This window comes from Nycticebus coucang, chromosome 2 (assembly GCF_027406575.1).
Source record: "Nycticebus coucang isolate mNycCou1 chromosome 2, mNycCou1.pri, whole genome shotgun sequence".
In the NCBI taxonomy this organism is placed as follows: domain Eukaryota; kingdom Metazoa; phylum Chordata; class Mammalia; order Primates; family Lorisidae; genus Nycticebus; species Nycticebus coucang.
Genome location: NC_069781.1, coordinates 140,124,612 through 140,152,022, shown reverse-complemented (window position 1 = coordinate 140,152,022; position 27,411 = coordinate 140,124,612). Strand labels below are relative to the sequence as shown.

The window sequence follows — 27,411 nt, the reverse complement described above, 5'->3', positions numbered from 1 at the left end:
GGAGTTCCACAGGCTTGGCCTCAACCCAAGCGCCCTGTCCCCATGAAAACACAGCCTGCGGCCCTGAGCTGGGCAGCTCTACAATCGCGCCCAAGCTTCTCCCTCAGGTTTCCACAACGCACCAGCCTGGGAGAGTCTGGCCCTGGAACCACAGGGCATCAGGTCGAAACTCGGCCCACCTTCCAAACACCCCCAAGGCACCGACACCACGCCCCATGCAGGCTTTCCTCTTCACAGCTGGAGCCACAAGCCAACCACTCACCTACTGTCCTCCCTGCTGGAGGGCCATCCTGGGCAGAAGGGCTCTCTGAAATACACAGAGGGGGGGAGCACTAACTCAGGGAGGAGGCGCCACAGCCCCAGCATCACCCCCTCCCATCCCGCCCCCCCACCACGGCCGTAAGTAAGGAAATGGATCCCTGACACCCAGCCTGCAGAAGGGGCTTGCAATGATCCCCGAGAAGCCGATAGACCAGCTCGGGGCAGATTCCCAGAGCTGCCATCCTGGGCATCCAGTTTTCCAGTTTAAGAGACAATTGCCCGTCAAAGGACACCAACATCCGTGCGTCCGTTTTTTTGCAAAACGCTCACCTAGGCTGGGCCTCAGCTCAATCCTCTGGTGTATGATTTTTTTTATTCATCACCTCTCTTCAGACATTAGGTTGTCATCATCGACCCAAGCCGTGGCAATCCCTTCCTCCCCACATGTAGATGCATCTGGACATGGAGAAGCTCACCAGAGCTCAATGCAGGAGGCCGGGGGCCAGGTGGGACCCGAGTTTCCACCTAGTGGATGCTGGCCACATGGTTGAGATCCACTGGCCCGTGACACCTGGGTCGAGGAACGGGACATCTGCCTGCGGTGATCTCGTCTGCGGGGGGAACATGGAGGACAGTGTCGGACGCCAAGGCTCTGCAGCCTCTTGGTGTGGGGGCTGGGTCTGACCAGCGCAGGCATGGGCTGCGGCTACCCAAGGATGGATGGTCTAGGGAGCAGGGACCAGATGCTCTGCCCCGTGGGCCTTTGCACCCCTCGGGTAGCAGAATACCTCAGGCCAGACCGCTTCCTGGGCCTGGGCTTGGGCCAGCCTGGGATGGTTGCATCCTGCGACCAGGTGCCTGACCAAGACCGTCTCAGTGCTCCTAGCTCCCGAGACGCACCCCAGGGTTGTGGTGGCAGCTCCAGGTGGGCCGTACTGCCTGTGTACTCATAGTGAGCCCAAGGGCCTAGGTCAGGATTCCAAGGGCATCCCCACAGCCCCAATCTTCTACCCTTCTCCCTGGTGTGTTTCTTTAGACACGGAGCCTTTACTTGCGTACCACGTCCCCCTGAAAACATTGGCCATGGCTCTTATCTGGGCTTACTGGCCCCTGGAGTAAAGGCGTCTCCCTAAGATGTGACTCCCTGCGCAGTCCCAACACAAGGGCACACCCACATGGTCCAGTGGTGCGTGGGGCCTCTCGGCACCTCCTTTCGGGGGCCCTACTCCCTACCATTGTGAACGTGACCTCTAGCCTCCCTGCCAACCCTGGTTAACTTCACTGGGACAGTTCAGTGGAACCTGAGCGTTCCCACCTGGAGCTGCCCCGCATTCAGCCGCCCACTCACAGCGGAGGGACATTCCAGCCCGATCTCTCGTCTTGGCTGCTCTAGGGGCCAGAACTGTCCTGAGCTGTGTGTGACCCACGGCCTCCGAAAAGGGCCCCTTGGGGCCCTAGGGTCCTGGACCTAGACCACTAAGGAGAACCTGTGAACTTCCTTCAGCGGGGTCCCGACCCAGGGAGCATACGCAAGAAGAGGGAGCCCATGGCCATTCTAGCCGGAAGTGCTCTTCTCCATCGGCTGAATCTGGGCCGCAACCACCACAGCCGAAACTCCATGCCCTACTGGACCGTGCGGATGCCCTAGGCCTTCCACACATCTGCCATCTTCTATGCCGGAAGGCCAACCTGGGCAGAAGTGCTCCATGAAATACATGATGGTATGGGATGGGGGAGCGGGAGCTCAGCAAGGAGCTGCCCACATGGCCTGCCACTGGGGGAATGGACCCCTGACACAAAGACGACACAGAGAGCTTTAGGTGCTCACTGGGGAGCGCCTACTGGGCCTCCAGGTCTCCATCCTGTGGCCACTACCCACCTGGGAGTCACAACATCGCGGCTTCCACTTGCAAAAGCCTAACCTAGGGTGGGCCTCAGTTCAATCCTCAGGTTATAATTTTTTTATTCATCACTTCTCTTCCACAATTGAGGTCGTCATCATCAACCGAAGCATTTCAAGTCCACCCCTTCCCCCCACGCATATGTGCAGCTTGACATGGAGAAGCTCACCATCGCAAAATCTAGGAGGCTTGGGGGGACAGGAGGGACAGCAGTTTCCACCGAGTGCATGCTAGGCTCCTGGTTGACAGGCACTGCCCAGCGGCTACAGGCCCATGGGAGGGGACCTCTGTCTCTGGGAGCTTTCTCTGCGAGGGGAGGTGGAGGACAGTGTTCAGTCCACAAAGCTTCGCATAACTCTCAGGGAGAGGGCGCTGGCTGACTCACAGAGGCATGCCCTTTAGGCACACACAGGTGGATCTGCACTCGGGACTAGACGCGATTCCCCTTGGGAAACTCTGTCTGGCAGGGTCGAGGAGGACCCTGTCCCAGATGGCTTACTGGGTTTGAGCCAGACCAGGAGGGCTCCATCCTGTGGCTAGCCGACTGACTAAGGGCATATCAGTGCTCCATGTTGCCAAAGTCACGCAAGGGAGGCAGTGCCACCACGGAGAGGTATCTAATGCACGTGACCTCGTGGGACAACGAGGCCCCTGACCAGAAAGTCAAGTGCATCCCAACAGCCTCAATCATATACCCGGACTCGAGTTGGGGAATTTGGGAGGCCGGGCCTGTACCCGAGTGCCCTGCCCAAGTGAAAACACAGCTTGTGGCCCTGAACACGGCCACTGTCTCCTGGAGCCCAGGCTTCTCCCTCAGGTCTCCACATCACACCAGCCTGGGAGATTCGGGGCATTGGAGCCACAGGGCCTCATGCTGAAACTTGGCCCACCACACCCAACAGCCCCTTAGCCGCCACAACCACACGCCATGGCGGCTTTCCACCTCAGGTTGAAGGCCCAAGCCAACCACTCACCTGCCATCCTCCCTGCTAGAGGGCCGTCCTGGCAGAAGGGCTCCCTGAAATACACAGTGGGGGGAGCGCGAACTCAGTGAGGAGGCGCCCCGTGTGGCCTGTCCGAGAAAATAGATCCCTGACTCCCAGACTGCAGAAGGGGCTTGGTTTGCACTTGTGGAGTACACAGACCAGTTCGGGGGGCCTCAGAGATGCCCTCTTTGGGGTCCAGATCTCCAGCTTAAGAGACAATTGCCCGTCACAGGACACCACAATCCGTGCATCCATTTTTTGCAAAACGCTCACCTAGGCTGGGCCTCAGCTCAATCCTCTGGTGTATGATTTTTTTTATTCATCACCTCTCTTCAGACATTAGGTTGTCATCATCGACCCAAGCCATGGCAACCCCTGCCTGCCCACGCCTAGGTGAAGCTGGACATGGAGAAGCTCACCACACCTCAATGCAGGAGGCGGGAGGGCGATGAGGAACTCGAAGTTCCACCTAGTGCATGCTGGCCACCAAGTTGACCGCCACTGGCCAGTGACCCCGGGCCCGAGGGACCGGAAGTCCGTGTGCGGGGATATCGTCTACGGGAGGAATGTGGAGAACAGTGTTGGACGCCAAAGGCTATGCAGACTCTTGGTTTGGGGGCAGGGGCTGGGCGGGTCAGGCATGGGTTGCGGGGACTCAAGGACGGGTCTGATTGGGAGCCGGACCAGATGTGGTGCCCCGGGGCCCTGGCGCCCCTCGGGTATCAGAGGACCGCAGGCCAGACTGCTTCCTTGGCTTGGGCTCGGGCTAAACAGGGAGGGCTGCATCTTGCGGCCAGCTGGCTGACCAAGACTATCTCAGTGCTCCTTGCTCCCAAGATGCACCCCAGGGCTGCGCTGGCAGCTCCGGGTGGGCGTTAGTGCATGTGTACTCAGAGTGAGCCAAAAGGCTCAGGTCAGGAAACCAAGGGCATCCCCACAGCCCCAATCTTCTACCCTTCTCCCTGGTTTGGTGCTTCAGACACTGCGCCTTTACTTGCGTTACCTGTCCCCATGAAAACACAGGCCATAGCTCTGATCTGGGCTTACTGGCCCCTGAAGACCAGGCGTCTCCCTCAGAAGTGACTCCCTGTGCAGTCCCAACACAAGGGCACACCCACATGGGCCAGTTGGTGCCCGAGGCCTCTCGGCCCCTCCTTTTGGGGGCCCGACTCCCTACCATCGTGGACGTGACCTCTGGCCTCCCAGCCAGCTGTGGCCAACTTCACTGGGACATTTCAGTGGACCCTGAGAGTTCCCACCTCGAGGCTGCTCCGCATTCAGCCGCCCACTGACTGCGGAGGGACACCCCAGCCCGATGTCTCGCCTTGGCTGCTCTAGGGGCCAGACCTGCCCTGAGCTGTGTGTGACCCACGGCCTCCGAAAAGGGCCCCTTGGTGCCCCAGGGGACCTAGACCTAGACCACTAAGGAGGACTTGTGCCCTTCCTTCAGCGGGGTCCCGACCCAGGGAGCATACCCCAGAAGAGGGAGCCCATGGGCTTTTCAGCCGGAAGTGCTCTTTGCCATCGTCTGAACCAGGGCCCCCACCACCACATCCTCAACTCCATGTCCTACTGGACTGTGCAGATGCCCTAGGCCATCCACACACCTGCCATCTTCCCTGCCGGAAGGCCAGCCTGGGTAGAATGGCTCCCGGAAATACATGATGGTGTGGGGTGGGGCAGTGGGAACTCAGCAAGGAGCTGCCCACATGGCCTGCCCCTGTGGGAATGGACCCGTGACACATAGCCCACACGGTGAGCTTTGGGTGCTCACTGGGGAGCGCCCTGTACTGCTTGGGGCCTCGCCCATCCTGAGAGGCCCTACAGGGCCCCAAGGTCTCCAGCTTGGGTGGCCACTGCCCGCCCAGCAGCCACAACATCACGGCTTCCTCTTGCAAAAGCCCCACCTGGGCTGGGCCTCAGCTCAATCCTCTGTTCATGATTTTTTTATTCGTCACCTTTCTTCAGACAATTTAGGTCGTCATCATGGCCTCAACCAAGCCCAGGCCACCCCTTCCCTCCACCCAGATGTTCAGCCGGATTTAGAGATTCTCACCATAGTGCAATCCAGGAGGCTTTGTGGCTGGGAGGGACAGCAGTTTCCACCTAGTGCATGCTGGGCTCCAGGTTGACAGCCACTGCTCAGCTGCAACAGGCCAAAGGGAGGGGACCTCTGTCTCTGGGAGCTTTCGATGCCGGGGGAGTTGGAGGACAGGGTTCGGTCCCCAGAGCTTCACCCACCTCCTGGGTTGAGGGCGGTAGATGACCCACCCAGGCATGCCCTTGTGGACACCTAGGACGGATCTGCCCTGAGGACCAGATGTGGTTCCCCTTGGGACCCTCGCTCCGGCTAGGTCACAGAGGACCGTATCCCAGATGGCTTACTGGCCTTGAGCCAGACCAGAAGGGTTATGTCCTGCGGCCTGCCGACTGACAAGGGCAGTAGTGACAGCGTTGCATGGAATCCACTGCCCGTGACTTCACGGGCCACTGAGGCCCCTGGCTAGGAAGCCAAGTGCATCCCCACAGCCCTATTCAGATTCGAGGACCCGAGGTGGGGATTTCCACAGGCTTGGCCTCTACCCAAGCGCCCTGGCCCCACGAAAACACAGCCTGCGGCCCTGAGCTGGGCGGCTCTACCATCGCACCCAGGCTTCTCCCTCAGGTTTCCACATCGCACCAGCCTGGGAGAGTCTGGCCCTGGAACCACAGGGCATCAGGTCGAAACTCGGCCCACCTCCAAACACCCCCCAGCCACTGCCACCACGCCCCATGCAGGCTTTCCTTCTCACAGCTGAAGCCACAAGCCAACAACTCACCTACTGTCCTCCCTGCTGGAGAGCCATCCTGGGCAGAAGGGCTCCCTGAAATACATAATGGGGGGGGAGGACAAAATCAGCGAGGAGGCGCCACTACCCCAGCCTCCGCCACAACCCCCCCGTGGCGTGCACAAAGGAAATGGATCCCCGACACCCAGCCTGCAAAATGTGCTTTGGGTGATCCCCGAGAAGTGCACAGACCAACTCGGGGCAGAGTCCCAGAGCTGCCATCCTGGGCGTCCAGGTTTCCAGTTTAAGAGACAATTTCCCGTCACAGGACACCGACATCCGTGCGTCCGTTTTTTGCAAAACGCTCACCTAGGCTGGGCCTCAGCTCAATCCTCTGGTGTATGATTTTTTTTATTCATCACCTCTCTTCAGACATTAGGTTGTCATCATCGACCCAAGCCGTGGCAACCCCTTCCTCCCCACATGTAAATGCATCTGGACATGGAGAAGCTCACCAGAGCTCAATGCAGGAGGCCGGGGGCCAGGTGGGACCCGAGTTTCCACCTAGTGGATGCTGGCCACCTGGTTGAGATCCACTGGCCCGTGACACCTGGGTCGAGGAACGGGACATCTGCCTGCAGTGACCTCGTCTGCGGGAGGAACATGGAGGACAGTGTCGGACGCCAAAGGCTCTGCAGCCTCTTGGTGTGGGGGCTGGGTCTGACCAGCGCAGGCATGGGCTGCGGCTACCCAAGGATGGATGGTCTCGGGAGCAGGGACCAGATGCTCTGCCCCGTGGGCCTTTGCACCCCTCGGGTAGCAGAGTACCTCAGGCCAGACCGCTTCCTGGGCCTGGGCTTGGGCCAGCCTGGGATGGTCGCATCCTGCGACCAGGTGCCTGACCAAGACCGTCTCAGTGCTCCTAGCTCCCGAGACGCACCCCAGGGTTGTGGTGGCAGCTCCAGGTGGGCCGTACTGCCTGTGTACTCATAGTGAGCCCAAGGGCCTAGGTCAGGATTCCAAGGGCATCCCCACAGCCCCAATCTTCTACCCTTCTCCCTGGTGTGTTTCTTTAGACACGGAGCCTTTACTTGCGTACCACGTCCCCCTGAAAACATTGGCCATGGCTCTTATCTGGGCTTACTGGCCCCTGGAGTCCAGGCATCTCCCTAAGATGTGACTCCCTGCGCAGTCCCAACACAAGGGCACACCCACATGGTCCAGTGGTGCGTGGGGCCGCTCGGCACCTCCTTTCGGGGGCCCTACTCCCTACCATTGTGAACGTGACCTCTAGCCTCCCTGCCAACCCTGGTTAACTTCACTGGGAAAGTTCAGTGGAACCTGAGCGTTCCCACCTGGAGCTGCCCCGCATTCAGCCGCCCACTCACAGCGGAGGGACATTCCAGCCCGATCTCTCGTCTTGGCTGCTCTAGGGGCCAGAACTGTCCTGAGCTGTGTGTGACCCACGGCCTCCGAAAAGGGCCCCTTGGGGCCCTAGGGTCCTGGACCTAGACCACTAAGGAGAACCTGTGGAGTCCCGACCTTCAGCGGGGGTCCCGACCCAGGGAGCATACCCAAGAAGAGGGAGCCCATGGCCATTCTAGCCGGAAGTGCTCTTCTCCATCGGCTGAATCTGGGCCCCAACCACCACAGCCGAAACTCCATGCCCTACTGGACCGTGCGGATGCCCTAGGCCTTCCACACATCTGCCATCTTCTATGCCGGAAGGCCAACCTGGGCAGAAGTGCTCCATGAAATACATGATGGTATGGGATGGGGGAGCGGGAGCTCAGCAAGGAGCTGCCCACAAGGCCTGCCCCTGGGGGAATGGACCCCTGACACAAAGACGACACAGAGAGCTTTAGGTGCTCACTGGGGAGCGCCTACTGGGCCTCCAGGTCTCCATCCGTGTGGCCACTACCCACCTGGGAGTCACAACATCGCGGCTTCCACTTGCAAAAGCCTAACCTAGGGTGGGCCTCAGCTCAATCCTCAGGTTATAATTTTTTTATTCATCACTTCTCTTCCACAATTGAGGTCGTCATCATCAACCGAAGCATTTCAAGTCCACCCCTTCCCCCCACGCATATGTGCAGCTTGACATGGAGAAGCTCACCATCGCAAAATCTAGGAGGCTTGGGGGGACAGGAGGGACAGCAGTTTCCACCGAGTGCATGCTAGGCTCCTGGTTGACAGGCACTGCCCAGCGGCTACAGGCCCATGGGAGGGGACCTCTGTCTCTGGGAGCTTTCTCTGCGAGGGGAGGTGGAGGACAGTGTTCAGTCCACAAAGCTTCGCATAACTCTCCCAGGGAGAGGGCGCTGGCTGACTCACAGAGGCATGCCCTTTAGGCACACACAGGTGGATCTGCACTCGGGACTAGACGCGATTCCCCTTGGGAAACTCTGTCTGGCAGGGTCGAGGAGGACCCTGTCCCAGATGGCTTACTGGGTTTGAGCCAGACCAGGAGGGCTCCATCCTGTGGCTAGCCGACTGACTAAGGGCATATCAGTGCTCCATGTTGCCAAAGTCACGCAAGGGAGGCAGTGCCACCACGGAGAGGTATCTAATGCACGTGACCTCGTGGGACAACGAGGCCCCTGACCAGAAAGTCAAGTGCATCCCAACAGCCTCAATCATATACCCGGACTCGAGTTGGGGAATTTGGGAGGCCGGGCCTGTACCCGAGTGCCCTGCCCAAGTGAAAACACAGCTTGTGGCCCTGAACACGGCCACTGTCTCCTGGAGCCCAGGCTTCTCCCTCAGGTCTCCACATCACACCAGCCTGGGAGATTCGGGGCTTTGGAGCCACAGGGCCTCATGCTGAAACTTGGCCCACCACACCCAACAGCCCCTTAGCCGCCACAACCACGCGCCATGGCGGCTTTCCTCCTCAGGCTGAAGGCCCAAGCCAACCACTCACCTGCCATCCTCCCTGCTAGAGGGCCGTCCTGGCAGAAGGGCTCCCTGAAATACACAGTGGGGGGAGCGCGAACTCAGTGAGGAGGCGCCCCGTGTGGCCTGTCCGAGAAAATAGATCCCTGACTCCCAGACTGCAGAAGGGGCTTGGTTTGCTCTTGTGGAGTACACAGACCAGTTCGGGGGGCCTCAGAGATGCCCTCTTTGGGGTCCAGATCTCCAGCTTAAGAGACAATTGCCCGTCACAGGACACCACAATCCGTGCATCCATTTTTTGCAAAACGCTCACCTAGGCTGGGCCTCAGCTCAATCCTCTGGTGTATGATTTTTTTTATTCATCACCTCTCTTCAGACATTAGGTTGTCATCATCGACCCAAGCCATGGCAACCCCTGCCTGCCCACGCCTAGGTGAAGCTGGACATGGAGAAGCTCACCACACCTCAATGCAGGAGGCGGGAGGGCGACGAGGAACTCGAAGTTCCACCTAGTGCATGCTGGCCACCAAGTTGACCGCCACTGGCCAGTGACCCCGGGCCCGAGGGACCGGAAGTCCGTGTGCGGGGATATCGTCTACGGGAGGAATGTGGAGAACAGTGTTGGACGCCAAAGGCTATGCAGACTCTTGGTTTGGGGGCAGGGGCTGGGCGGGTCAGGCATGGGTTGCGGGGACTCAAGGACGGGTCTGATTGGGAGCCGGACCAGATGTGGTGCCCCGGGGCCCTGGCGCCCCTCGGGTATCAGAGGATCGCAGGCCAGACTGCTTCCTTGGCTTGGGCTCGGGCTAAACAGGGAGGGCTGCATCTTGCGGCCAGCTGGCTGACCAAGACTATCTCAGTGCTCCTTGCTCCCAAGATGCACCCCAGGGCTGCGCTGGCAGCTCCGGGTGGGCGTTAGTGCATGTGTACTCAGAGTGAGCCAAAAGGCTCAGGTCAGGAAACCAAGGGCATCCCCACAGCCCCAATCTTCTACCCTTCTCCCTGGTTTGGTGCTTCAGACACTGCGCCTTTACTTGCGTTACCTGTCCCCATGAAAACACAGGCCATAGCTCTGATCTGGGCTTACTGGCCCCTGAAGACCAGGCGTCTCCCTCAGAAGTGACTCCCTGTGGAGTCCCAACACAAGGGCACACCCACATGGGCCAGTTGGTGCCCGAGGCCTCTCGGCCCCTCCTTTTGGGGGCCCGACTCCCTACCATCGTGGACGTGACCTCTGGCCTCCCAGCCAGCTGTGGCCAACTTCACTGGGACATTTCAGTGGACCCTGAGAGTTCCCACCTCGAGGCTGCTCCGCATTCAGCCGCCCACTGACTGCGGAGGGACACCCCAGCCCGATGTCTCGCCTTGGCTGCTCTAGGGGCCAGACCTGCCCTGAGCTGTGTGTGACCCACGGCCTCCGAAAAGGGCCCCTTGGTGCCCCAGGGGACCTAGACCTAGACCACTAAGGAGGACTTGTGCCCTTCCTTCAGCGGGGTCCCGACCCAGGGAGCATACCCCAGAAGAGGGAGCCCATGGGCTTTTCAGCCGGAAGTGCTCTTTGCCATCGTCTGAACCAGGGCCCCCACCACCACATCCTCAACTCCATGTCCTACTGGACTGTGCAGATGCCCTAGGCCATCCACACACCTGCCATCTTCCCTGCCGGAAGGCCAGCCTGGGTAGAATGGCTCCCGGAAATACATGATGGTGTGGGGTGGGGCAGTGGGAACTCAGCAAGGAGCTGCCCACATGGCCTGCCCCTGTGGGAATGGACCCGTGACACATAGCCCACACGGTGAGCTTTGGGTGCTCACTGGGGAGCGCCCTGTACTGCTTGGGGCCTCGCCCATCCTGAGAGGCCCTACAGGGCCCCAAGGTCTCCAGCTTGGGTGGCCACTGCCCGCCCAGCAGCCACAACATCACGGCTTCCTCTTGCAAAAGCCCCACCTGGGCTGGGCCTCAGCTCAATCCTCTGTTCATGATTTTTTTATTCGTCACCTTTCTTCAGACAATTTAGGTCGTCATCATGGCCTCAACCAAGCCCAGGCCACCCCTTCCCTCCACCCAGATGTTCAGCCGGATTTAGAGATTCTCACCATAGTGCAATCCAGGAGGCTTTGTGGCTGGGAGGGACAGCAGTTTCCACCTAGTGCATGCTGGGCTCCAGGTTGACAGCCACTGCTCAGCTGCAACAGGCCAAAGGGAGGGGACCTCTGTCTCTGGGAGCTTTCGATGCCGGGGGAGTTGGAGGACAGGGTTCGGTCCCCAGAGCTTCACCCACCTCCTGGGTTGAGGGCGGTAGATGACCCACCCAGGCATGCCCTTGTGGACACCTAGGACGGATCTGCCCTGAGGACCAGATGTGGTTCCCCTTGGGACCCTCGCTCCGGCTAGGTCACAGAGGACCGTATCCCAGATGGCTTACTGGCCTTGAGCCAGACCAGAAGGGCTATGTCCTGCGGCCTGCCGACTGACAAGGGCAGTAGTGACAGCGTTGCATGGAATCCACTGCCCGTGACTTCACGGGCCACTGAGGCCCCTGGCTAGGAAGCCAAGTGCATCCCCACAGCCCTATTCAGATTCGAGGACCCGAGGTGGGGATTTCCACAGGCTTGGCCTCTACCCAAGCGCCCTGGCCCCACGAAAACACAGCCTGCGGCCCTGAGCTGGGCGGCTCTACCATCGCACCCAGGCTTCTCCCTCAGGTTTCCACATCGCACCAGCCTGGGAGAGTCTGGCCCTGGAACCACAGGGCATCAGGTCGAAACTCGGCCCACCTCCAAACACCCCCCAGCCACTGCCACCACGCCCCATGCAGGCTTTCCTTCTCACAGCTGAAGCCACAAGCCAACAACTCACCTACTGTCCTCCCTGCTGGAGAGCCATCCTGGGCAGAAGGGCTCCCTGAAATACATAATGGGGGGGGAGGACAAAATCAGCGAGGAGGCGCCACTACCCCAGCCTCCGCCACAACCCCCCCGTGGCGTGCACAAAGGAAATGGATCCCCGACACCCAGCCTGCAAAATGTGCTTTGGGTGATCCCCGAGAAGTGCACAGACCAACTCGGGGCAGAGTCCCAGAGCTGCCATCCTGGGCGTCCAGGTTTCCAGTTTAAGAGACAATTTCCCGTCACAGGACACCGACATCCGTGCGTCCGTTTTTTGCAAAACGCTCACCTAGGCTGGGCCTCAGCTCAATCCTCTGGTGTATGATTTTTTTTATTCATCACCTCTCTTCAGACATTAGGTTGTCATCATCGACCCAAGCCGTGGCAACCCCTTCCTCCCCACATGTAAATGCATCTGGACATGGAGAAGCTCACCAGAGCTCAATGCAGGAGGCCGGGGGCCAGGTGGGACCCGAGTTTCCACCTAGTGGATGCTGGCCACCTGGTTGAGATCCACTGGCCCGTGACACCTGGGTCGAGGAACGGGACATCTGCCTGCAGTGACCTCGTCTGCGGGAGGAACATGGAGGACAGTGTCGGACGCCAAAGGCTCTGCAGCCTCTTGGTGTGGGGGCTGGGTCTGACCAGCGCAGGCATGGGCTGCGGCTACCCAAGGATGGATGGTCTCGGGAGCAGGGACCAGATGCTCTGCCCCGTGGGCCTTTGCACCCCTCGGGTAGCAGAGTACCTCAGGCCAGACCGCTTCCTGGGCCTGGGCTTGGGCCAGCCTGGGATGGTCGCATCCTGCGACCAGGTGCCTGACCAAGACCGTCTCAGTGCTCCTAGCTCCCGAGACGCACCCCAGGGTTGTGGTGGCAGCTCCAGGTGGGCCGTACTGCCTGTGTACTCATAGTGAGCCCAAGGGCCTAGGTCAGGATTCCAAGGGCATCCCCACAGCCCCAATCTTCTACCCTTCTCCCTGGTGTGTTTCTTTAGACACGGAGCCTTTACTTGCGTACCACGTCCCCCTGAAAACATTGGCCATGGCTCTTATCTGGGCTTACTGGCCCCTGGAGTCCAGGCATCTCCCTAAGATGTGACTCCCTGCGCAGTCCCAACACAAGGGCACACCCACATGGTCCAGTGGTGCGTGGGGCCGCTCGGCACCTCCTTTCGGGGGCCCTACTCCCTACCATTGTGAACGTGACCTCTAGCCTCCCTGCCAACCCTGGTTAACTTCACTGGGAAAGTTCAGTGGAACCTGAGCGTTCCCACCTGGAGCTGCCCCGCATTCAGCCGCCCACTCACAGCGGAGGGACATTCCAGCCCGATCTCTCGTCTTGGCTGCTCTAGGGGCCAGAACTGTCCTGAGCTGTGTGTGACCCACGGCCTCCGAAAAGGGCCCCTTGGGGCCCTAGGGTCCTGGACCTAGACCACTAAGGAGAACCTGTGGAGTCCCGACCTTCAGCGGGGGTCCCGACCCAGGGAGCATACCCAAGAAGAGGGAGCCCATGGCCATTCTAGCCGGAAGTGCTCTTCTCCATCGGCTGAATCTGGGCCGCAACCACCACAGCCGAAACTCCATGCCCTACTGGACCGTGCGGATGCCCTAGGCCTTCCACACATCTGCCATCTTCTATGCCGGAAGGCCAACCTGGGCAGAAGTGCTCCATGAAATACATGATGGTATGGGATGGGGGAGCGGGAGCTCAGCAAGGAGCTGCCCACAAGGCCTGCCCCTGGGGGAATGGACCCCTGACACAAAGACGACACAGAGAGCTTTAGGTGCTCACTGGGGAGCGCCTACTGGGCCTCCAGGTCTCCATCCGTGTGGCCACTACCCACCTGGGAGTCACAACATCGCGGCTTCCACTTGCAAAAGCCTAACCTAGGGTGGGCCTCAGCTCAATCCTCAGGTTATAATTTTTTTATTCATCACTTCTCTTCCACAATTGAGGTCGTCATCATCAACCGAAGCATTTCAAGTCCACCCCTTCCCCCCACGCATATGTGCAGCTTGACATGGAGAAGCTCACCATCGCAAAATCTAGGAGGCTTGGGGGGACAGGAGGGACAGCAGTTTCCACCGAGTGCATGCTAGGCTCCTGGTTGACAGGCACTGCCCAGCGGCTACAGGCCCATGGGAGGGGACCTCTGTCTCTGGGAGCTTTCTCTGCGAGGGGAGGTGGAGGACAGTGTTCAGTCCACAAAGCTTCGCATAACTCTCAGGGAGAGGGCGCTGGCTGACTCACAGAGGCATGCCCTTTAGGCACACACAGGTGGATCTGCACTCGGGACTAGACGCGATTCCCCTTGGGAAACTCTGTCTGGCAGGGTCGAGGAGGACCCTGTCCCAGATGGCTTACTGGGTTTGAGCCAGACCAGGAGGGCTCCATCCTGTGGCTAGCCGACTGACTAAGGGCATATCAGTGCTCCATGTTGCCAAAGTCACGCAAGGGAGGCAGTGCCACCACGGAGAGGTATCTAATGCACGTGACCTCGTGGGACAACGAGGCCCCTGACCAGAAAGTCAAGTGCATCCCAACAGCCTCAATCATATACCCGGACTCGAGTTGGGGAATTTGGGAGGCCGGGCCTGTACCCGAGTGCCCTGCCCAAGTGAAAACACAGCTTGTGGCCCTGAACACGGCCACTGTCTCCTGGAGCCCAGGCTTCTCCCTCAGGTCTCCACATCACACCAGCCTGGGAGATTCGGGGCTTTGGAGCCACAGGGCCTCATGCTGAAACTTGGCCCACCACACCCAACAGCCCCTTAGCCGCCACAACCACGCGCCATGGCGGCTTTCCTCCTCAGGCTGAAGGCCCAAGCCAACCACTCACCTGCCATCCTCCCTGCTAGAGGGCCGTCCTGGCAGAAGGGCTCCCTGAAATACACAGTGGGGGGAGCGCGAACTCAGTGAGGAGGCGCCCCGTGTGGCCTGTCCGAGAAAATAGATCCCTGACTCCCAGACTGCAGAAGGGGCTTGGTTTGCTCTTGTGGAGTACACAGACCAGTTCGGGGGGCCTCAGAGATGCCCTCTTTGGGGTCCAGATCTCCAGCTTAAGAGACAATTGCCCGTCACAGGACACCACAATCCGTGCATCCATTTTTTGCAAAACGCTCACCTAGGCTGGGCCTCAGCTCAATCCTCTGGTGTATGATTTTTTTTATTCATCACCTCTCTTCAGACATTAGGTTGTCATCATCGACCCAAGCCATGGCAACCCCTGCCTGCCCACGCCTAGGTGAAGCTGGACATGGAGAAGCTCACCACACCTCAATGCAGGAGGCGGGAGGGCGACGAGGAACTCGAAGTTCCACCTAGTGCATGCTGGCCACCAAGTTGACCGCCACTGGCCAGTGACCCCGGGCCCGAGGGACCGGAAGTCCGTGTGCGGGGATATCGTCTACGGGAGGAATGTGGAGAACAGTGTTGGACGCCAAAGGCTATGCAGACTCTTGGTTTGGGGGCAGGGGCTGGGCGGGTCAGGCATGGGTTGCGGGGACTCAAGGACGGGTCTGATTGGGAGCCGGACCAGATGTGGTGCCCCGGGGCCCTGGCGCCCCTCGGGTATCAGAGGATCGCAGGCCAGACTGCTTCCTTGGCTTGGGCTCGGGCTAAACAGGGAGGGCTGCATCTTGCGGCCAGCTGGCTGACCAAGACTATCTCAGTGCTCCTTGCTCCCAAGATGCACCCCAGGGCTGCGCTGGCAGCTCCGGGTGGGCGTTAGTGCATGTGTACTCAGAGTGAGCCAAAAGGCTCAGGTCAGGAAACCAAGGGCATCCCCACAGCCCCAATCTTCTACCCTTCTCCCTGGTTTGGTGCTTCAGACACTGCGCCTTTACTTGCGTTACCTGTCCCCATGAAAACACAGGCCATAGCTCTGATCTGGGCTTACTGGCCCCTGAAGACCAGGCGTCTCCCTCAGAAGTGACTCCCTGTGGAGTCCCAACACAAGGGCACACCCACATGGGCCAGTTGGTGCCCGAGGCCTCTCGGCCCCTCCTTTTGGGGGCCCGACTCCCTACCATCGTGGACGTGACCTCTGGCCTCCCAGCCAGCTGTGGCCAACTTCACTGGGACATTTCAGTGGACCCTGAGAGTTCCCACCTCGAGGCTGCTCCGCATTCAGCCGCCCACTGACTGCGGAGGGACACCCCAGCCCGATGTCTCGCCTTGGCTGCTCTAGGGGCCAGACCTGCCCTGAGCTGTGTGTGACCCACGGCCTCCGAAAAGGGCCCCTTGGTGCCCCAGGGGACCTAGACCTAGACCACTAAGGAGGACTTGTGCCCTTCCTTCAGCGGGGTCCCGACCCAGGGAGCATACCCCAGAAGAGGGAGCCCATGGGCTTTTCAGCCGGAAGTGCTCTTTGCCATCGTCTGAACCAGGGCCCCCACCACCACATCCTCAACTCCATGTCCTACTGGACTGTGCAGATGCCCTAGGCCATCCACACACCTGCCATCTTCCCTGCCGGAAGGCCAGCCTGGGTAGAATGGCTCCCGGAAATACATGATGGTGTGGGGTGGGGCAGTGGGAACTCAGCAAGGAGCTGCCCACATGGCCTGCCCCTGTGGGAATGGACCCGTGACACATAGCCCACACGGTGAGCTTTGGGTGCTCACTGGGGAGCGCCCTGTACTGCTTGGGGCCTCGCCCATCCTGAGAGGCCCTACAGGGCCCCAAGGTCTCCAGCTTGGGTGGCCACTGCCCGCCCAGCAGCCACAACATCACGGCTTCCTCTTGCAAAAGCCCCACCTGGGCTGGGCCTCAGCTCAATCCTCTGTTCATGATTTTTTTATTCGTCACCTTTCTTCAGACAATTTAGGTCGTCATCATGGCCTCAACCAAGCCCAGGCCACCCCTTCCCTCCACCCAGATGTTCAGCCGGATTTAGAGATTCTCACCATAGTGCAATCCAGGAGGCTTTGTGGCTGGGAGGGACAGCAGTTTCCACCTAGTGCATGCTGGGCTCCAGGTTGACAGCCACTGCTCAGCTGCAACAGGCCAAAGGGAGGGGACCTCTGTCTCTGGGAGCTTTCGATGCCGGGGGAGTTGGAGGACAGGGTTCGGTCCCCAGAGCTTCACCCACCTCCTGGGTTGAGGGCGGTAGATGACCCACCCAGGCATGCCCTTGTGGACACCTAGGACGGATCTGCCCTGAGGACCAGATGTGGTTCCCCTTGGGACCCTCGCTCCGGCTAGGTCACAGAGGACCGTATCCCAGATGGCTTACTGGCCTTGAGCCAGACCAGAAGGGCTATGTCCTGCGGCCTGCCGACTGACAAGGGCAGTAGTGACAGCGTTGCATGGAATCCACTGCCCGTGACTTCACGGGCCACTGAGGCCCCTGGCTAGGAAGCCAAGTGCATCCCCACAGCCCTATTCAGATTCGAGGACCCGAGGTGGGGATTTCCACAGGCTTGGCCTCTACCCAAGCGCCCTGGCCCCACGAAAACACAGCCTGCGGCCCTGAGCTGGGCGGCTCTACCATCGCACCCAGGCTTCTCCCTCAGGTTTCCACATCGCACCAGCCTGGGAGAGTCTGGCCCTGGAACCACAGGGCATCAGGTCGAAACTCGGCCCACCTCCAAACACCCCCCAGCCACTGCCACCACGCCCCATGCAGGCTTTCCTTCTCACAGCTGAAGCCACAAGCCAACAACTCACCTACTGTCCTCCCTGCTGGAGAGCCATCCTGGGCAGAAGGGCTCCCTGAAATACATAATGGGGGGGGAGGACAAAATCAGCGAGGAGGCGCCACTACCCCAGCCTCCGCCACAACCCCCCCGTGGCGTGCACAAAGGAAATGGATCCCCGACACCCAGCCTGCAAAATGTGCTTTGGGTGATCCCCGAGAAGTGCACAGACCAACTCGGGGCAGAGTCCCAGAGCTGCCATCCTGGGCGTCCAGGTTTCCAGTTTAAGAGACAATTTCCCGTCACAGGACACCGACATCCGTGCGTCCGTTTTTTGCAAAACGCTCACCTAGGCTGGGCCTCAGCTCAATCCTCTGGTGTATGATTTTTTTTATTCATCACCTCTCTTCAGACATTAGGTTGTCATCATCGACCCAAGCCGTGGCAACCCCTTCCTCCCCACATGTAAATGCATCTGGACATGGAGAAGCTCACCAGAGCTCAATGCAGGAGGCCGGGGGCCAGGTGGGACCCGAGTTTCCACCTAGTGGATGCTGGCCACCTGGTTGAGATCCACTGGCCCGTGACACCTGGGTCGAGGAACGGGACATCTGCCTGCAGTGACCTCGTCTGCGGGAGGAACATGGAGGACAGTGTCGGACGCCAAAGGCTCTGCAGCCTCTTGGTGTGGGGGCTGGGTCTGACCAGCGCAGGCATGGGCTGCGGCTACCCAAGGATGGATGGTCTCGGGAGCAGGGACCAGATGCTCTGCCCCGTGGGCCTTTGCACCCCTCGGGTAGCAGAGTACCTCAGGCCAGACCGCTTCCTGGGCCTGGGCTTGGGCCAGCCTGGGATGGTCGCATCCTGCGACCAGGTGCCTGACCAAGACCGTCTCAGTGCTCCTAGCTCCCGAGACGCACCCCAGGGTTGTGGTGGCAGCTCCAGGTGGGCCGTACTGCCTGTGTACTCATAGTGAGCCCAAGGGCCTAGGTCAGGATTCCAAGGGCATCCCCACAGCCCCAATCTTCTACCCTTCTCCCTGGTGTGTTTCTTTAGACACGGAGCCTTTACTTGCGTACCACGTCCCCCTGAAAACATTGGCCATGGCTCTTATCTGGGCTTACTGGCCCCTGGAGTCCAGGCATCTCCCTAAGATGTGACTCCCTGCGCAGTCCCAACACAAGGGCACACCCACATGGTCCAGTGGTGCGTGGGGCCGCTCGGCACCTCCTTTCGGGGGCCCTACTCCCTACCATTGTGAACGTGACCTCTAGCCTCCCTGCCAACCCTGGTTAACTTCACTGGGAAAGTTCAGTGGAACCTGAGCGTTCCCACCTGGAGCTGCCCCGCATTCAGCCGCCCACTCACAGCGGAGGGACATTCCAGCCCGATCTCTCGTCTTGGCTGCTCTAGGGGCCAGAACTGTCCTGAGCTGTGTGTGACCCACGGCCTCCGAAAAGGGCCCCTTGGGGCCCTAGGGTCCTGGACCTAGACCACTAAGGAGAACCTGTGGAGTCCCGACCTTCAGCGGGGGTCCCGACCCAGGGAGCATACCCAAGAAGAGGGAGCCCATGGCCATTCTAGCCGGAAGTGCTCTTCTCCATCGGCTGAATCTGGGCCGCAACCACCACAGCCGAAACTCCATGCCCTACTGGACCGTGCGGATGCCCTAGGCCTTCCACACATCTGCCATCTTCTATGCCGGAAGGCCAACCTGGGCAGAAGTGCTCCATGAAATACATGATGGTATGGGATGGGGGAGCGGGAGCTCAGCAAGGAGCTGCCCACAAGGCCTGCCCCTGGGGGAATGGACCCCTGACACAAAGACGACACAGAGAGCTTTAGGTGCTCACTGGGGAGCGCCTACTGGGCCTCCAGGTCTCCATCCGTGTGGCCACTACCCACCTGGGAGTCACAACATCGCGGCTTCCACTTGCAAAAGCCTAACCTAGGGTGGGCCTCAGCTCAATCCTCAGGTTATAATTTTTTTATTCATCACTTCTCTTCCACAATTGAGGTCGTCATCATCAACCGAAGCATTTCAAGTCCACCCCTTCCCCCCACGCATATGTGCAGCTTGACATGGAGAAGCTCACCATCGCAAAATCTAGGAGGCTTGGGGGGACAGGAGGGACAGCAGTTTCCACCGAGTGCATGCTAGGCTCCTGGTTGACAGGCACTGCCCAGCGGCTACAGGCCCATGGGAGGGGACCTCTGTCTCTGGGAGCTTTCTCTGCGAGGGGAGGTGGAGGACAGTGTTCAGTCCACAAAGCTTCGCATAACTCTCAGGGAGAGGGCGCTGGCTGACTCACAGAGGCATGCCCTTTAGGCACACACAGGTGGATCTGCACTCGGGACTAGACGCGATTCCCCTTGGGAAACTCTGTCTGGCAGGGTCGAGGAGGACCCTGTCCCAGATGGCTTACTGGGTTTGAGCCAGACCAGGAGGGCTCCATCCTGTGGCTAGCCGACTGACTAAGGGCATATCAGTGCTCCATGTTGCCAAAGTCACGCAAGGGAGGCAGTGCCACCACGGAGAGGTATCTAATGCACGTGACCTCGTGGGACAACGAGGCCCCTGACCAGAAAGTCAAGTGCATCCCAACAGCCTCAATCATATACCCGGACTCGAGTTGGGGAATTTGGGAGGCCGGGCCTGTACCCGAGTGCCCTGCCCAAGTGAAAACACAGCTTGTGGCCCTGAACACGGCCACTGTCTCCTGGAGCCCAGGCTTCTCCCTCAGGTCTCCACATCACACCAGCCTGGGAGATTCGGGGCTTTGGAGCCACAGGGCCTCATGCTGAAACTTGGCCCACCACACCCAACAGCCCCTTAGCCGCCACAACCACGCGCCATGGCGGCTTTCCTCCTCAGGCTGAAGGCCCAAGCCAACCACTCACCTGCCATCCTCCCTGCTAGAGGGCCGTCCTGGCAGAAGGGCTCCCTGAAATACACAGTGGGGGGAGCGCGAACTCAGTGAGGAGGCGCCCCGTGTGGCCTGTCCGAGAAAATAGATCCCTGACTCCCAGACTGCAGAAGGGGCTTGGTTTGCTCTTGTGGAGTACACAGACCAGTTCGGGGGGCCTCAGAGATGCCCTCTTTGGGGTCCAGATCTCCAGCTTAAGAGACAATTGCCCGTCACAGGACACCACAATCCGTGCATCCATTTTTTGCAAAACGCTCACCTAGGCTGGGCCTCAGCTCAATCCTCTGGTGTATGATTTTTTTTATTCATCACCTCTCTTCAGACATTAGGTTGTCATCATCGACCCAAGCCATGGCAACCCCTGCCTGCCCACGCCTAGGTGAAGCTGGACATGGAGAAGCTCACCACACCTCAATGCAGGAGGCGGGAGGGCGACGAGGAACTCGAAGTTCCACCTAGTGCATGCTGGCCACCAAGTTGACCGCCACTGGCCAGTGACCCCGGGCCCGAGGGACCGGAAGTCCGTGTGCGGGGATATCGTCTACGGGAGGAATGTGGAGAACAGTGTTGGACGCCAAAGGCTATGCAGACTCTTGGTTTGGGGGCAGGGGCTGGGCGGGTCAGGCATGGGTTGCGGGGACTCAAGGACGGGTCTGATTGGGAGCCGGACCAGATGTGGTGCCCCGGGGCCCTGGCGCCCCTCGGGTATCAGAGGATCGCAGGCCAGACTGCTTCCTTGGCTTGGGCTCGGGCTAAACAGGGAGGGCTGCATCTTGCGGCCAGCTGGCTGACCAAGACTATCTCAGTGCTCCTTGCTCCCAAGATGCACCCCAGGGCTGCGCTGGCAGCTCCGGGTGGGCGTTAGTGCATGTGTACTCAGAGTGAGCCAAAAGGCTCAGGTCAGGAAACCAAGGGCATCCCCACAGCCCCAATCTTCTACCCTTCTCCCTGGTTTGGTGCTTCAGACACTGCGCCTTTACTTGCGTTACCTGTCCCCATGAAAACACAGGCCATAGCTCTGATCTGGGCTTACTGGCCCCTGAAGACCAGGCGTCTCCCTCAGAAGTGACTCCCTGTGGAGTCCCAACACAAGGGCACACCCACATGGGCCAGTTGGTGCCCGAGGCCTCTCGGCCCCTCCTTTTGGGGGCCCGACTCCCTACCATCGTGGACGTGACCTCTGGCCTCCCAGCCAGCTGTGGCCAACTTCACTGGGACATTTCAGTGGACCCTGAGAGTTCCCACCTCGAGGCTGCTCCGCATTCAGCCGCCCACTGACTGCGGAGGGACACCCCAGCCCGATGTCTCGCCTTGGCTGCTCTAGGGGCCAGACCTGCCCTGAGCTGTGTGTGACCCACGGCCTCCGAAAAGGGCCCCTTGGTGCCCCAGGGGACCTAGACCTAGACCACTAAGGAGGACTTGTGCCCTTCCTTCAGCGGGGTCCCGACCCAGGGAGCATACCCCAGAAGAGGGAGCCCATGGGCTTTTCAGCCGGAAGTGCTCTTTGCCATCGTCTGAACCAGGGCCCCCACCACCACATCCTCAACTCCATGTCCTACTGGACTGTGCAGATGCCCTAGGCCATCCACACACCTGCCATCTTCCCTGCCGGAAGGCCAGCCTGGGTAGAATGGCTCCCGGAAATACATGATGGTGTGGGGTGGGGCAGTGGGAACTCAGCAAGGAGCTGCCCACATGGCCTGCCCCTGTGGGAATGGACCCGTGACACATAGCCCACACGGTGAGCTTTGGGTGCTCACTGGGGAGCGCCCTGTACTGCTTGGGGCCTCGCCCATCCTGAGAGGCCCTACAGGGCCCCAAGGTCTCCAGCTTGGGTGGCCACTGCCCGCCCAGCAGCCACAACATCACGGCTTCCTCTTGCAAAAGCCCCACCTGGGCTGGGCCTCAGCTCAATCCTCTGTTCATGATTTTTTTATTCGTCACCTTTCTTCAGACAATTTAGGTCGTCATCATGGCCTCAACCAAGCCCAGGCCACCCCTTCCCTCCACCCAGATGTTCAGCCGGATTTAGAGATTCTCACCATAGTGCAATCCAGGAGGCTTTGTGGCTGGGAGGGACAGCAGTTTCCACCTAGTGCATGCTGGGCTCCAGGTCGACAGCCACTGCTCAGCTGCAACAGGCCAAAGGGAGGGGACCTCTGTCTCTGGGAGCTTTCGATGCCGGGGGAGTTGGAGGACAGGGTTCGGTCCCCAGAGCTTCACCCACCTCCTGGGTTGAGGGCGGTAGATGACCCACCCAGGCATGCCCTTGTGGACACCTAGGACGGATCTGCCCTGAGGACCAGATGTGGTTCCCCTTGGGACCCTCGCTCCGGCTAGGTCACAGAGGACCGTATCCCAGATGGCTTACTGGCCTTGAGCCAGACCAGAAGGGCTATGTCCTGCGGCCTGCCGACTGACAAGGGCAGTAGTGACAGCGTTGCATGGAATCCACTGCCCGTGACTTCACGGGCCACTGAGGCCCCTGGCTAGGAAGCCAAGTGCATCCCCACAGCCCTATTCAGATTCGAGGACCCGAGGTGGGGATTTCCACAGGCTTGGCCTCTACCCAAGCGCCCTGGCCCCACGAAAACACAGCCTGCGGCCCTGAGCTGGGCGGCTCTACCATCGCACCCAGGCTTCTCCCTCAGGTTTCCACATCGCACCAGCCTGGGAGAGTCTGGCCCTGGAACCACAGGGCATCAGGTCGAAACTCGGCCCACCTCCAAACACCCCCCAGCCACTGCCACCACGCCCCATGCAGGCTTTCCTTCTCACAGCTGAAGCCACAAGCCAACAACTCACCTACTGTCCTCCCTGCTGGAGAGCCATCCTGGGCAGAAGGGCTCCCTGAAATACATAATGGGGGGGGAGGACAAAATCAGCGAGGAGGCGCCACTACCCCAGCCTCCGCCACAACCCCCCCGTGGCGTGCACAAAGGAAATGGATCCCCGACACCCAGCCTGCAAAATGTGCTTTGGGTGATCCCCGAGAAGTGCACAGACCAACTCGGGGCAGAGTCCCAGAGCTGCCATCCTGGGCGTCCAGGTTTCCAGTTTAAGAGACAATTTCCCGTCACAGGACACCGACATCCGTGCGTCCGTTTTTTGCAAAACGCTCACCTAGGCTGGGCCTCAGCTCAATCCTCTGGTGTATGATTTTTTTTATTCATCACCTCTCTTCAGACATTAGGTTGTCATCATCGACCCAAGCCGTGGCAACCCCTTCCTCCCCACATGTAAATGCATCTGGACATGGAGAAGCTCACCAGAGCTCAATGCAGGAGGCCGGGGGCCAGGTGGGACCCGAGTTTCCACCTAGTGGATGCTGGCCACCTGGTTGAGATCCACTGGCCCGTGACACCTGGGTCGAGGAACGGGACATCTGCCTGCAGTGACCTCGTCTGCGGGAGGAACATGGAGGACAGTGTCGGACGCCAAAGGCTCTGCAGCCTCTTGGTGTGGGGGCTGGGTCTGACCAGCGCAGGCATGGGCTGCGGCTACCCAAGGATGGATGGTCTCGGGAGCAGGGACCAGATGCTCTGCCCCGTGGGCCTTTGCACCCCTCGGGTAGCAGAGTACCTCAGGCCAGACCGCTTCCTGGGCCTGGGCTTGGGCCAGCCTGGGATGGTCGCATCCTGCGACCAGGTGCCTGACCAAGACCGTCTCAGTGCTCCTAGCTCCCGAGACGCACCCCAGGGTTGTGGTGGCAGCTCCAGGTGGGCCGTACTGCCTGTGTACTCATAGTGAGCCCAAGGGCCTAGGTCAGGATTCCAAGGGCATCCCCACAGCCCCAATCTTCTACCCTTCTCCCTGGTGTGTTTCTTTAGACACGGAGCCTTTACTTGCGTACCACGTCCCCCTGAAAACATTGGCCATGGCTCTTATCTGGGCTTACTGGCCCCTGGAGTCCAGGCATCTCCCTAAGATGTGACTCCCTGCGCAGTCCCAACACAAGGGCACACCCACATGGTCCAGTGGTGCGTGGGGCCGCTCGGCACCTCCTTTCGGGGGCCCTACTCCCTACCATTGTGAACGTGACCTCTAGCCTCCCTGCCAACCCTGGTTAACTTCACTGGGAAAGTTCAGTGGAACCTGAGCGTTCCCACCTGGAGCTGCCCCGCATTCAGCCGCCCACTCACAGCGGAGGGACATTCCAGCCCGATCTCTCGTCTTGGCTGCTCTAGGGGCCAGAACTGTCCTGAGCTGTGTGTGACCCACGGCCTCCGAAAAGGGCCCCTTGGGGCCCTAGGGTCCTGGACCTAGACCACTAAGGAGAACCTGTGGAGTCCCGACCTTCAGCGGGGGTCCCGACCCAGGGAGCATACCCAAGAAGAGGGAGCCCATGGCCATTCTAGCCGGAAGTGCTCTTCTCCATCGGCTGAATCTGGGCCGCAACCACCACAGCCGAAACTCCATGCCCTACTGGACCGTGCGGATGCCCTAGGCCTTCCACACATCTGCCATCTTCTATGCCGGAAGGCCAACCTGGGCAGAAGTGCTCCATGAAATACATGATGGTATGGGATGGGGGAGCGGGAGCTCAGCAAGGAGCTGCCCACAAGGCCTGCCCCTGGGGGAATGGACCCCTGACACAAAGACGACACAGAGAGCTTTAGGTGCTCACTGGGGAGCGCCTACTGGGCCTCCAGGTCTCCATCCGTGTGGCCACTACCCACCTGGGAGTCACAACATCGCGGCTTCCACTTGCAAAAGCCTAACCTAGGGTGGGCCTCAGCTCAATCCTCAGGTTATAATTTTTTTATTCATCACTTCTCTTCCACAATTGAGGTCGTCATCATCAACCGAAGCATTTCAAGTCCACCCCTTCCCCCACGCATATGTGCAGCTTGACATGGAGAAGCTCACCATCGCAAAATCTAGGAGGCTTGGGGGGACAGGAGGGACAGCAGTTTCCACCGAGTGCATGCTAGGCTCCTGGTTGACAGGCACTGCCCAGCGGCTACAGGCCCATGGGAGGGGACCTCTGTCTCTGGGAGCTTTCTCTGCGAGGGGAGGTGGAGGACAGTGTTCAGTCCACAAAGCTTCGCATAACTCTCAGGGAGAGGGCGCTGGCTGACTCACAGAGGCATGCCCTTTAGGCACACACAGGTGGATCTGCACTCGGGACTAGACGCGATTCCCCTTGGGAAACTCTGTCTGGCAGGGTCGAGGAGGACCCTGTCCCAGATGGCTTACTGGGTTTGAGCCAGACCAGGAGGGCTCCATCCTGTGGCTAGCCGACTGACTAAGGGCATATCAGTGCTCCATGTTGCCAAAGTCACGCAAGGGAGGCAGTGCCACCACGGAGAGGTATCTAATGCACGTGACCTCGTGGGACAACGAGGCCCCTGACCAGAAAGTCAAGTGCATCCCAACAGCCTCAATCATATACCCGGACTCGAGTTGGGGAATTTGGGAGGCCGGGCCTGTACCCGAGTGCCCTGCCCAAGTGAAAACACAGCTTGTGGCCCTGAACACGGCCACTGTCTCCTGGAGCCCAGGCTTCTCCCTCAGGTCTCCACATCACACCAGCCTGGGAGATTCGGGGCTTTGGAGCCACAGGGCCTCATGCTGAAACTTGGCCCACCACACCCAACAGCCCCTTAGCCGCCACAACCACGCGCCATGGCGGCTTTCCTCCTCAGGCTGAAGGCCCAAGCCAACCACTCACCTGCCATCCTCCCTGCTAGAGGGCCGTCCTGGCAGAAGGGCTCCCTGAAATACACAGTGGGGGGAGCGCGAACTCAGTGAGGAGGCGCCCCGTGTGGCCTGTCCGAGAAAATAGATCCCTGACTCCCAGACTGCAGAAGGGGCTTGGTTTGCTCTTGTGGAGTACACAGACCAGTTCGGGGGGCCTCAGAGATGCCCTCTTTGGGGTCCAGATCTCCAGCTTAAGAGACAATTGCCCGTCACAGGACACCACAATCCGTGCATCCATTTTTTGCAAACGCTCACCTAGGCTGGGCCTCAGCTCAATCCTCTGGTGTATGATTTTTTTTATTCATCACCTCTCTTCAGACATTAGGTTGTCATCATCGACCCAAGCCATGGCAACCCCTGCCTGCCCACGCCTAGGTGAAGCTGGACATGGAGAAGCTCACCACACCTCAATGCAGGAGGCGGGAGGGCGACGAGGAACTCGAAGTTCCACCTAGTGCATGCTGGCCACCAAGTTGACCGCCACTGGCCAGTGACCCCGGGCCCGAGGGACCGGAAGTCCGTGTGCGGGGATATCGTCTACGGGAGGAATGTGGAGAACAGTGTTGGACGCCAAAGGCTATGCAGACTCTTGGTTTGGGGGCAGGGGCTGGGCGGGTCAGGCATGGGTTGCGGGGACTCAAGGACGGGTCTGATTGGGAGCCGGACCAGATGTGGTGCCCCGGGGCCCTGGCGCCCCTCGGGTATCAGAGGATCGCAGGCCAGACTGCTTCCTTGGCTTGGGCTCGGGCTAAACAGGGAGGGCTGCATCTTGCGGCCAGCTGGCTGACCAAGACTATCTCAGTGCTCCTTGCTCCCAAGATGCACCCCAGGGCTGCGCTGGCAGCTCCGGGTGGGCGTTAGTGCATGTGTACTCAGAGTGAGCCAAAAGGCTCAGGTCAGGAAACCAAGGGCATCCCCACAGCCCCAATCTTCTACCCTTCTCCCTGGTTTGGTGCTTCAGACACTGCGCCTTTACTTGCGTTACCTGTCCCCATGAAAACACAGGCCATAGCTCTGATCTGGGCTTACTGGCCCCTGAAGACCAGGCGTCTCCCTCAGAAGTGACTCCCTGTGGAGTCCCAACACAAGGGCACACCCACATGGGCCAGTTGGTGCCCGAGGCCTCTCGGCCCCTCCTTTTGGGGGCCCGACTCCCTACCATCGTGGACGTGACCTCTGGCCTCCCAGCCAGCTGTGGCCAACTTCACTGGGACATTTCAGTGGACCCTGAGAGTTCCCACCTCGAGGCTGCTCCACATTCAGCCGCCCACTGACTGCGGAGGGACACCCCAGCCCGATGTCTCGCCTTGGCTGCTCTAGGGGCCAGACCTGCCCTGAGCTGTGTGTGACCCACGGCCTCCGAAAAGGGCCCCTTGGTGCCCCAGGGGACCTAGACCTAGACCACTAAGGAGGACTTGTGCCCTTCCTTCAGCGGGGTCCC

The 27,411-nt window shown here is 59.9% G+C and overlaps 14 non-coding genes across 14 annotated transcripts; all 14 read right to left on the bottom strand.

Annotated features, from left to right (window-relative positions):
* Positions 1–598: 598 nt before the first annotated feature.
* On the bottom strand, positions 599–678 carry LOC128580162 (small nucleolar RNA SNORD115). Its single transcript, XR_008378498.1, has one exon. It is a non-coding gene; the product is annotated as a small nucleolar RNA SNORD115 (small nucleolar RNA).
* Positions 679–3,428: 2,750 nt separating this feature from the next.
* Positions 3,429–3,508, bottom strand: LOC128580161 (small nucleolar RNA SNORD115). The gene has a single exon (XR_008378497.1). It is a non-coding gene; the product is annotated as a small nucleolar RNA SNORD115 (small nucleolar RNA).
* Positions 3,509–5,062: 1,554 nt separating this feature from the next.
* Positions 5,063–5,141, bottom strand: LOC128580195 (small nucleolar RNA SNORD115). Its single transcript, XR_008378527.1, has one exon. It is a non-coding gene; the product is annotated as a small nucleolar RNA SNORD115 (small nucleolar RNA).
* A 1,151-nt stretch (positions 5,142–6,292) lies between these two features.
* LOC128580160 (small nucleolar RNA SNORD115) lies at positions 6,293–6,372 on the bottom strand. Its single transcript, XR_008378496.1, has one exon. It is a non-coding gene; the product is annotated as a small nucleolar RNA SNORD115 (small nucleolar RNA).
* Positions 6,373–9,131: 2,759 nt separating this feature from the next.
* Positions 9,132–9,211, bottom strand: LOC128580159 (small nucleolar RNA SNORD115). Its single transcript, XR_008378495.1, has one exon. It is a non-coding gene; the product is annotated as a small nucleolar RNA SNORD115 (small nucleolar RNA).
* Positions 9,212–10,765: 1,554 nt separating this feature from the next.
* Positions 10,766–10,844, bottom strand: LOC128580194 (small nucleolar RNA SNORD115). The gene has a single exon (XR_008378526.1). It is a non-coding gene; the product is annotated as a small nucleolar RNA SNORD115 (small nucleolar RNA).
* A 1,151-nt stretch (positions 10,845–11,995) lies between these two features.
* On the bottom strand, positions 11,996–12,075 carry LOC128580158 (small nucleolar RNA SNORD115). The gene has a single exon (XR_008378494.1). It is a non-coding gene; the product is annotated as a small nucleolar RNA SNORD115 (small nucleolar RNA).
* Positions 12,076–14,832: 2,757 nt separating this feature from the next.
* LOC128580156 (small nucleolar RNA SNORD115) lies at positions 14,833–14,912 on the bottom strand. Its single transcript, XR_008378492.1, has one exon. It is a non-coding gene; the product is annotated as a small nucleolar RNA SNORD115 (small nucleolar RNA).
* A 1,554-nt stretch (positions 14,913–16,466) lies between these two features.
* LOC128580193 (small nucleolar RNA SNORD115) lies at positions 16,467–16,545 on the bottom strand. The gene has a single exon (XR_008378525.1). It is a non-coding gene; the product is annotated as a small nucleolar RNA SNORD115 (small nucleolar RNA).
* A 1,151-nt stretch (positions 16,546–17,696) lies between these two features.
* On the bottom strand, positions 17,697–17,776 carry LOC128580155 (small nucleolar RNA SNORD115). Its single transcript, XR_008378491.1, has one exon. It is a non-coding gene; the product is annotated as a small nucleolar RNA SNORD115 (small nucleolar RNA).
* A 2,757-nt stretch (positions 17,777–20,533) lies between these two features.
* Positions 20,534–20,613, bottom strand: LOC128580154 (small nucleolar RNA SNORD115). The gene has a single exon (XR_008378490.1). It is a non-coding gene; the product is annotated as a small nucleolar RNA SNORD115 (small nucleolar RNA).
* A 1,554-nt stretch (positions 20,614–22,167) lies between these two features.
* On the bottom strand, positions 22,168–22,246 carry LOC128580191 (small nucleolar RNA SNORD115). The gene has a single exon (XR_008378523.1). It is a non-coding gene; the product is annotated as a small nucleolar RNA SNORD115 (small nucleolar RNA).
* Positions 22,247–23,397: 1,151 nt separating this feature from the next.
* LOC128580153 (small nucleolar RNA SNORD115) lies at positions 23,398–23,477 on the bottom strand. The gene has a single exon (XR_008378489.1). It is a non-coding gene; the product is annotated as a small nucleolar RNA SNORD115 (small nucleolar RNA).
* A 2,755-nt stretch (positions 23,478–26,232) lies between these two features.
* Positions 26,233–26,312, bottom strand: LOC128580152 (small nucleolar RNA SNORD115). The gene has a single exon (XR_008378488.1). It is a non-coding gene; the product is annotated as a small nucleolar RNA SNORD115 (small nucleolar RNA).
* Positions 26,313–27,411: the final 1,099 nt, after the last annotated feature.